Here is a 9,881-nt window from a genome sequence, read left to right on the forward strand (position 1 = left end):
TATCCACTTTTGCAGAAATTAAAGCTAAGAGTACAAATAACCAACACACATAGCATGTAATGTCTACCCTCGATGTGTCTCTCCAAGTACACTCAAGTGCATTTACTTTCTGGCTTTTCCTCTGTAGCTGTGCTTGCGGTCACTTCTGTAAGTACTCCCAGGGACATGAGATTAGCACTGGCTAATAAAGGAAACATGAGGCCTTCTCTCAAGCATATTCTCAACAAGAGCCCCTACCCTCCCAACAATACACAAGCGTCCAGAAATGAAAACTCCTTTTAGATCCAAGTCAACTCCATTCATGAGGAAACAACTACCCCAAGACAAAAAGGCTCAAAAGCTTATGCCTTATGCCAGCCCCGTGTTTCAGGTCTGAAGATGCTTCTCATGTGGGGTCTGAATGATTCCGAGGGCTTTATGGTCTTCTACCCCTCCTTTTGAGCAGGACGCACATGCTCATTCTGAGGCCTCTTGGAGAATGGACCTTCCCTCTGTCTCCATGCTATACCACTTCCCAATCACCCCAAGCCCCTCAGATTTCTTCCAGCTCCCAACTTTGCGTGAAGAGTCTGAAAACATTTCACTGAATGCTTCTGAGTACCTGGGGGTGTGCTGGGAGCAGAGTGGTAGCTCCTGGGCTCTCTGAGGTCCGTGGTCATGGAGGTGCCTCCAAAGCCCTAATGCGAAGCACATCGTTGCCCATTTGGGGTCTCCCTGTGTCGTCTGTGTCCCCCTCTGCCCACCCCTAGGGTGTACTATTCTCTGCGTCATGGGCAAAAGCTGAGAAATCTCAACGGTAAACTCTTTACTCTCGTGGATCATCTAGTAACCGTGACAGTGTGTCATAAACATGGCTTAGAAAATAAGAAGTGTTTTCTCTGAAACACACACTGTGTTCTTCTCAATAGGATGTTTGGGGAGTGATTTTACAAATGCCGTTCTGAATCGGGGAAGGCTCCCTCACACATACGGGTACATAGACTGTGTTTAGGGGAGCCAAGCCCCAAGAGTTGGGTCTAAAGCCAAGGACAGTCAGGGCAAGAAGGGTGTCTGGGGACCTAGGACGCTTGTTCACCACACCAACTGCAATGGTATTTTGCTTTGTTTTCAATAATTGAGACAGATGCTCAGGCTTGTTCGATTTTATACATATTTGAGATGTGTGTTCAGGTACAAACACCTTCATCTCTTACTGATTGCACAGGTGCAGAGCCCCCTGAGGATGATACCACTGTCTTTGGCAATGACTGAAATTTCTTTTGAGGTATTTGATAGTATTTAGGTTAAAAGGGAGTGAGGAGAACACCCTACTCCCTCTGAGGATTCTATCCCAAAAGAGTAGACCGGATTTAAGTATCAGTCCAATCACCATCATCAGCCGTCATTTTCCTGGAAGGAGGGTACTGGGATCGATGGAAGGGATGGAGGTGGTTAACGTGTCAGTCATCCCTTCAGCAGTCTTCAGCTGAGCACTAGTGCAGCTCACGCGCTTGGTCAACACAGACATGGATGCTCAGCGAGAGGACGCGTGGCCTTGAGGAGCTCACAGCTCTAAAGGGAAGAACACACACAGAAACAGTCACAGTACCATTGAGCTCAAGATCGTTTCTGTTGCAAGCGATAGAAATCCTGTTCAGGCCCAAATAAACACAACACATTTATTCTTAAGACCCCTCGAGTCTATCGAGTTTCTCTGTTCCCGCCACCCCACACTACTCGGGATGACCATGACCTTTCTCCTTACTCACCCCGTGGTCCCCTGCACTGATTCAGCTAATTCATTCTTTGCACAGACTCCAGAGTAACATTTCAGAGTTTAATTCTGACTGTGGCCATCCATGTTCTCATCATCTCTCCAGTCTCCTTGTGGCTCTCAGACCAAGTCCAAAGTCCTGGCTCATGATTCACGATGTTTCCTTTTGATCCCAGCCTCCGGCCACCTGGAAATCTCTGCAGACGCTGAGCTAAGCAGCTTCCATCCTTGAAGGATTAGCATCTCCCTCTCCATCCACCGGGTGCCCCTGCCACTGTCCAAACACAACCTCATCTGCTGCTTCTCCACCTTTTCCATAATTGTCCTGTATTCAACCCAGAGGCTCCCTTCTTCAGGAACGCTCCCCTCATGCTTCCTAAATGCTTTCCATTTTTAAGGAAATGCCAAAGTGAAGAATGTGTCTCTCCTCTGAGCTGAATAATGTGATTTATTTCATTCCAGTGAGATGGAAGATTCAGGACAATCTGGAGAGAGGATCTGTTCACAGGCTTGGCCTCCACACACTTGCTATCAAACACAAGACCCAGACTGCCCATTTCTCCATGGAAGCAGGAAATTCCAGTTGTCAGATAGTCTCGAGTACCTGAGCTGGCTCGTCCTGCTCATAGGGGGGGTGGGAGACAGAGGGGACCCCACCCCACCACCTGCTCCCCTATGTTGTGGAGGGGGGGGTCTCTGCCCTGGTGAGGAGGAAGGGAATTTCTTACCCTCATAATTTTTCCCAGGGCAGAAACCTGTGGACCCTGCTGATATGTTAACGTCCTCCTTCCAAACCTGATCCGATTATTTCCTGCATCCATAAAATCCAATTACAACTTTCTTGTGCATCATTTCAGGCACAAAGGGACATGTCCCTCCCTGATTTATTCAAGGCTTCCTACCATCATAAGAACTTGAACACATCAAAGGGGATTTAAGAAATGAACTGCACTTCATCCATGCTCCTTAAGTGTTGCAACATAAATGTTTTATAGGAACGAGTGTAGCATATTTGGCACGATCTATTACCCTTGTGTACTCTTTTGGAGGGATGAAATAAATAGGTAAAATGCAAGGGCACCTGAGTGGCTCAGTCGGTTGGGCGTCTGCCTTCAGCTCAGGCTGTGATCTCGGGGTCCCGGGATCGAGCCCTGCTTTGGGCTCCCTGCTCAGTGGGGACTCTGCTTCTCCCCCTCCCTCTGTGCGCCCCCACTCGTGTACATCCTTTCTCTCTCAAAAAAAAAAACCTTTTTAAAAATTTAGAAATTAAAGAAATAAATAAATAAAGTGCAGATAGAAATCCAAGGATTCTTTTGGAATTTTCCTGAGGATTTGCCACATTACATTCCTACGGACTCCTGAGACACCAAGTTCAAGGTTCTAATAGAGTGCTCTTTATCTAAAATCACCATGTCTTTGCTCATCTTTTTCCCCAGTAGCTTGTAAATGAGAAAATCTAAACCAGGGATAATACTAGACACCCAATAAATACTTACAGAATGAATGAATGAATGAATGAATGAATGAGATCGTCTCAAGGGGCCTCTGAGCAAAGATATAATTGTGTTTTAAGAATGGATGAGGTGCCTGGCTGGCTCAGTTGGTGGGGCTTCTGGTTCTTGATCTTTGGGTCATGAGGTCGAGCCCCACATTGGGGATAGAGCTTACTTAAAAAAAAAAAAAAGAAAGAATTGATGGTCAGTGGGTCTCCTTCCTGCCTATAATGATGGCCCATCACCAGGCAGCTCTCAGATGGATTGTTTTCCCATGTAATGCCTCAAACATTGTATTCTTCCAAGTCCTACTTAGTCTTGCTTCCCACGTACCCTACCTCCTTCCCCAGAGCTCATGTGTGTAATGGATTTGTTCTGTGAGTTTATTATCAGGAGAGTACATCCCCTACTCCTCCCCTCCTGGATGCAAAATTAAATGAAACTTTTGCATTATGGTACAGTTTCGATAAGGTTGGCCTGGCTCTCAGAGTTCAGTAGCTATCTTCAAAGCTGGTGGAAACGTTGAATTACATTTGGTTCTTATCCCAATGTATATTTTGAAAAGGAAACAATGCAGCCAATAGCCTTTTCCTCCCTTTTGGTAGAGCTTTCCTAAAACATACATCTTTTTTTTTTAAAAAAAAGGAAATATTTCAATAGTGGTTTCTGTTTACGGGTGAGTTGTGTGGAGCAGGAGCTCAAAGTTTATGCATCAAAGAGGAATAAAAATAGAACAAGCAATTTTTCAAAGGATATGAAGGCCCTGGAATCAGGAAAGTTCTACCCATCCTGCTGTGCTCTCTCTTTAACTTTGGAGTCTGATTTAAAACGGAAAGAATCTAAATAAGCAGTTCCTTTGTAACGGGATTTGCAAACTTGGTAAACAATTTTCAACCCCTGAAAAATGTGCTTCTGAGCTGCACGCATTGAGGCATGAGGCTGCCAGGCCAGCCCTCACTGCATTATTGAGTTGAAGGTAAAACAATTAATTTCCATTCTTTTTGTCTTAGAGCAGGTTTTTTATGGGTCTGGGGAGAAAATTGCAATATTTGGCAACCACTTCCCTGCACCCTGTATCATTTAGTTGGATCTTAACTTGTTAGAAGCTAATGGGAAATCTGAGCATGAATTTGATATACCGTGGACTCACTTCTGGCATCTAATAAAAGCCACATCCGTAGAGTCGGTAGATGTGAAAAATGTGTCATCATCCTCAAATACCCTTCCATGTAATCTACGGCATATCCCTAAATAAAATTGCGAACTAATGGGATTCAACCTCACACATTCATCACTTGGAAACCAAGAGGAGGTGAGAAAGGGCGACATCTCCTTGGTGCACATGGACCAGAAGAAAGTCACGAGTGAATTATTATGTAGAGAATCTTCCATTAGGCTTTGCGGACTCAAGTATAGCGAGCCTGTGACAGGGTCTGGGAAGGTCCCAAATCGTCCTACAGGAGAAACTCCTGAAGGAATATCCTGATTCGAGGAATTCATTCTTACCCACGTAAGGTCTCCGTGCCCTGTCCTTTCTTGGAAACACATAGATATTTTGTGCGATTTTAATTATAAAGGTAATTTTCAAGTTTATTGCATTTTTAACTTACTTTGCTTTTTTAAATTACAAAAGTCATACACAATTTATTCATGAGTGTATAAAGAGAAAGTCACTCTAAGAGCATCTGTCGCTGGGCCCATACTCCAGGTAGAAACACTGTTAACAATTTCTCACGCATTTTTTTCCAAATCTCACTCACACTAATACCCTCCCGCCCAAACATTTGCAATAAAACCTCCCTTCCCTTAAATATTTGCATAAATACAACTTGCTTTTTCTTGTTCAGCTCCATAGCTCACCAGAATGGTACTTTTAAAATGTGAATTAGGGGGAAAAAATCAATCAATCAGACAAAAACCATCTTTTTCAACAAAGTTTGGGGCTGCCCACCAGAATATTGTCTTGAGTTTCGGCATATTAACAACCTATTTTTATTTTTGAATTATCACAAACTTCAATCAGAATACTTAAAAAAAAGAAGAAGAAAAGAAAAAAAAGAAAAAGAAAAAAGAAGAAAGAAAGAAATGAAAAAAAAAGAAGGAAAAAAAGAAGAAAAAGAAAAAAAAGAATATTGTCTTGAGGATTATAAAAATCTAAGATGACTGTGAATATGAACTATGACCCCCAGAGTTATGTGCAACCCGCCCAACTGTACATGGTAACCCTCTGGCAGGACCTGTGACTGCCCCCCACCCCCAACACATACACCCCCCCCCCACACACACACATACAATGTCTGCAAATATCTGGGGGCCTCTCTTCCTCCAGGGCACCTCTGTACATTTCTCTCCACATTTTTGTTTTCCTTTTCCCTCTGTTAATCCAGACACCAGACTGAGCCCCTTCTTCGGTTTCTATAGTGTCCAATCCCAGCAAGAATCTCAGAGGTTTAGTTCAGTGGTTCCCAGACAGGGGAAATTTTGCACCCCTGCCCAGGATACATTTGGCAAGGTCTGGAGACATTTTTGGTTGTCATGACTGGGAAGGAGACACCATTGGCATCTAGTAGGTGGAGGCCTGGGGTGCTATTAAACATCCTCCCGTGCACAGGATCACCTCTAGCATGAAGAAGACTCCAGCCTCAAATGTCACTGGTGCTGAAGAGGATAAACCCCCATTCAGTCACTATAGTGGGTACGTCCAGGGTCATGGAAAAGGGTCTTGTCACTCGGCCTCCTGCCATCTTTCTTCCTAACTCATGGCCCCTCCATCCTCCATCCTCAACATCCTCTCCAAGTTCCCTTGACCTCAGGAGAGGTCAAGGCGTCTTTGCTGTATCTTCCCATTGGGCATCATCTCTCCCTTCCTGAAAACTTGGTGCCAACGAGCCCCACTTAGAGCCCCCAGCCCAAGGGGACTTACCAAGATGATTCCCCAGAAATGGTCTGAGTAAACCAAGAAGGGCACAGAAAAACTTGCAGTTCTGTGCATCCGTAGTGAAGTTATGTTTTATTCAAATTCGAAGCATGTCAGCTGAACTGTCGTGTGATATGAAATGCTAATTCAATATTACTGTATTTGAATAATTGGAAATAATAGATACCATCCAAATTAGTAAGAAACCATCAAGCACCACATTATTTCACAGCTGGTTGGCTGAATAGATTGTAAACTTAGTTAATGATATTGCACCATTATGGTGCCAATTTAGCCAGGAAAATAAAAATACTAGCAGTTTTCAGATAATTCACACTGACACCGGGACTTGGGATCTGAATCAAAGGGAGGGGGACATTATGTAGGAGTCTTTTTTAACAAATACGATCTTGGTTCATCTTCACGTCATCTCCATGATGTGGATACTATTTAGATCCTTCTCTTTTTTTTAAGATTTTTTTAAATTTATTCATCTGAGACACAGAGATACAGAGAGAGAGAGAGCATGAGCAGGGGGAGAGGCAGAGGGAGAGGGAGAAGCAGGCTCCCCGCTGGGCCAGGAGCCCGATGTGGGGCTCCATCCCAGGACCCCGAGATAATGACCTGAGCCAAAGGCAGATGCTTAATGACTGAGCCCCCCAGGCGTCCCCGATCCTTCTTTTACAGACAATTTAACACAGCCTCAGAGTAGTAAGACATACAGCAGTTCCTGTGATCTCATCGATACAAAATTAAATATTTAAAAATATATGAACAGGGAGGGAGAATATATTTCACATGAGAGAGTCATTCCTGAAGAAATGACATAATTGAAAGCTTGAATAATTCCAAAATAATCCTGAAACCATTTTTTTTCTTTTTTCTGGCTAAACGTGCATGTCCCAGACAAGTTTCGTCGCCCTTCTGAGGCTCCTGGAGAAAGAAATGTAGCCCCTGCTTTCTGCAAGATGGTGGGTTGAAATCAGCCGTCTTCTCCTAGCCTGGTGTGTTCCTGGACAGAATCCTCTGATTGCTAATGGCCTCCAAACCAGATGCTGCCTTCTCTTTCCACTTTCAACTTTTCTGCTCCTGCTTTATATTCCTCCTTCCTCTGTCCCCTCCAGACAGTTAGTCCTTTGAGAGGTTGAGGGTTCTGACTCAGGTCAGGCTGCCTGGGTTCAAATCCTGGATCTACTCTTTCCCAGTGGGTGCCTCTGGGCAAGTTACTTAGCTTCTCAACGCTCATCCAGTAACTGACTGGTAAAGAGCAGCACCACGGGTCATAAGATGGTTGAGTATGAATGCCTTGGCTTTTGATGATTCCAGCCATTATTTATTTAACAAACCTATGGTGGGAACTTATTAAGGAGCAGCCCCTGGGGATGCTGATGTGGACCACAGCCTCCATCACCAAAAGAACTTTCTAACATTAATTTGCTTAAAGACCCAATTAATAAAAATATTCTTAACATTTCTCTCCTTCAAACAGCCATCATGACTCCTTTATGTATCTTCAAAGTCACACATTTTTTTGTTCTTCTGAACAAATACTAGAACCCCTTGTTTTCAAAGGTATATTTGATCTCTTTAAAAAAAAAAAACAGGTTGACCTCTTTTCAAATGCATATTAAAGTTGTATTTCAAAGCCAGTTTTCCTGAGGAACGAAAAGCCATTCCTCCTAGGAAGGTCACAAAGGAAGTCTGGAGTGATTCAAGGAATGGAAGAAATTTGGGGCAAATTGAGGGGGAAAAGAAAGCCTGTGATTTTGCTGTCTTGGAGATCTAGGTCACCCTTCCTTGTTGCAGTGCAGCCCGTATGAATGAAAAAGTGTTGGGCTTCAATTCTGCCTTCTTGGCATTTATGTTCCCACAAGGATATAAACAGCCATTATGTCACTGGGTCCTCTGTGCGCATGACAGTCTTGACCCTTGACCATGTCCTCTGGCCCTCTGCATTCCTTTCTGCCTCGGTTCTTCTGTAGGTTTTTCAAGTGCTCTTTTGTTTGTTTGTTTTTCCCATCTAATATTTTATTTTATTTATTTATTTTCCCATCTAATATTTTAGATGATTTACCTCCCAGGGTGCAGCGGTATAAGGAGGGAGATAGCACTGATGTCAATGGTCTCCAGCTCACTGTCTTTGTGAGGTCGGGCTTTGCACCTGCCATCCTTATTTCCAAACACTAGTCCCTCTCCACAGGGCATGCCAGCATTGATTCCCTTGATCTTCATCAGGCTTCTGTGATGTAGATGTCGCTAGTAACCCCATTTTGTAGATAAAGGAAAGAGGTTAAGACATCTGCTCAAGGTTATACCGCTAGGATGCATCCTAGCCAGGATTTCAATCCAGGAAACCTGGGATTAGTGTGACTAGTGTTGATGTCACGGCCGTTACCCCAAAGTGCTTCTCATCTGCAGCTCATTAGAGATTTCTGGTTTCTCGTGGTGTCTGCTTGCTGCCCCTGGGGTAAATCTCTCCTAATTCCTTCTAATTTTCCAAATTTTCTTTTACTCTCTGCCTAGAGCTGCTATGAATATTTTAATATACAAACTCTGAGTCCCATGCATATATATTTACCCAGGGTAAATAATTAGAAGTGGATTTGTTATATCGTGGAGAATATGTGTCTTCAAATTAACCAGATATTGTCAAAAAACTGTGCCAATTTATTCTACCCCTGGCAGTATGTAATAGCTCTAAAATGTTCGTTAAAAAATGAAAGAAAAGAAACAAATAAACAAAGGTATCCTCCATCCCCACAGAAATGGTGGCCCCTCTAATTTCTGAATCTGGAAGGAAACATCAAGGCTATTGGAAGTAAGCTGAGGGAAAAAAAATGTATCTATTCTTCACCTTTTTACTTCATCTTATTGAACACTGATAAGTGTTTTTCCTGGGGCAAAAAAGAAAAGAAAAGCTCAGGTTATCTGTTGCATTGTATCAAAGTCACCCTAAAACATATAGGCTGAAAAATCCTGATTTAGTTTGTTTACAAATCTGCAAATTGGCCAACACTTGGCAGAGGTAGTCTCCGCTCCACCCAGTATCAGTAGAAGTAACTCAGTGGGGACCTGAAGGACCCACTTTCAACAGGACTTACTCAGGTGGCTGTCTACCAGAGGCTCAGCCAGGACCGTGAGCTGAGGGCCTCTCTCTGGGCTCTGTCTCTTCGGGCTTCCTCACAACATGGTGGCTAGGTTCCAAGAGCAGGTGTGCCTGAAGAACTGGGAGGAAGCTTTTTATGACCTAGCCATGGACATCACAAAGCATGACTTCAGCCATAATGAGAGGCACGCCCAGACTCAAGGGGCGGGTACATAGACCACACCGCGCAATGGGAGTATCAACACCACTTTGAAGGAGAGCGTGTGGGATGGGAGAGATCATGGTCGCCGTTTTGGAAAATACAGTTTGCCAGGGGCAGCATGGGAGCGTAAAACAACCAAATACCCTCCCCTTTGCCACCATCTAGACATGATAGATGGAAGATCATTTTGGCATAAATGCCTAGAAAAATCTTATGAGGAAGATACAGAAATCTCCACATGCTAAAAACTAAGAAAAAAACCTGAGAAATGAAGCAGAAATATATCCAGGGGAGAGAGAATGGGGTGGGGAAAATGTTTCCAGGTGACTCTACTTCTCAAAAAAATGCCTTATAAATATGTGGCTAATGTGCCTTTGTGAGTTGGATCCCACCCTGTGGAGCTTCCTTCT

At 43.7% G+C, this 9,881-nt stretch overlaps 1 long non-coding RNA gene across 1 annotated transcript; it reads right to left on the reverse strand.

Moving 5' to 3' along the window:
- Positions 1-1,126: 1,126 nt before the first annotated feature.
- On the reverse strand, positions 1,127-9,391 carry LOC118356293. Its single transcript, XR_004819617.1, has 2 exons — positions 9,265-9,391; positions 1,127-1,551 (listed from the first exon to the last, which is right to left on the reverse strand). It is a non-coding gene; the product is annotated as an uncharacterized LOC118356293 (long non-coding RNA).
- Between the last annotated feature and the right edge of the window lie 490 nt (positions 9,392-9,881).

The sequence above is a fragment of the Zalophus californianus genome, chromosome 14 (genome assembly GCF_009762305.2).
Source record: "Zalophus californianus isolate mZalCal1 chromosome 14, mZalCal1.pri.v2, whole genome shotgun sequence".
NCBI lineage: Eukaryota > Metazoa > Chordata > Mammalia > Carnivora > Otariidae > Zalophus > Zalophus californianus.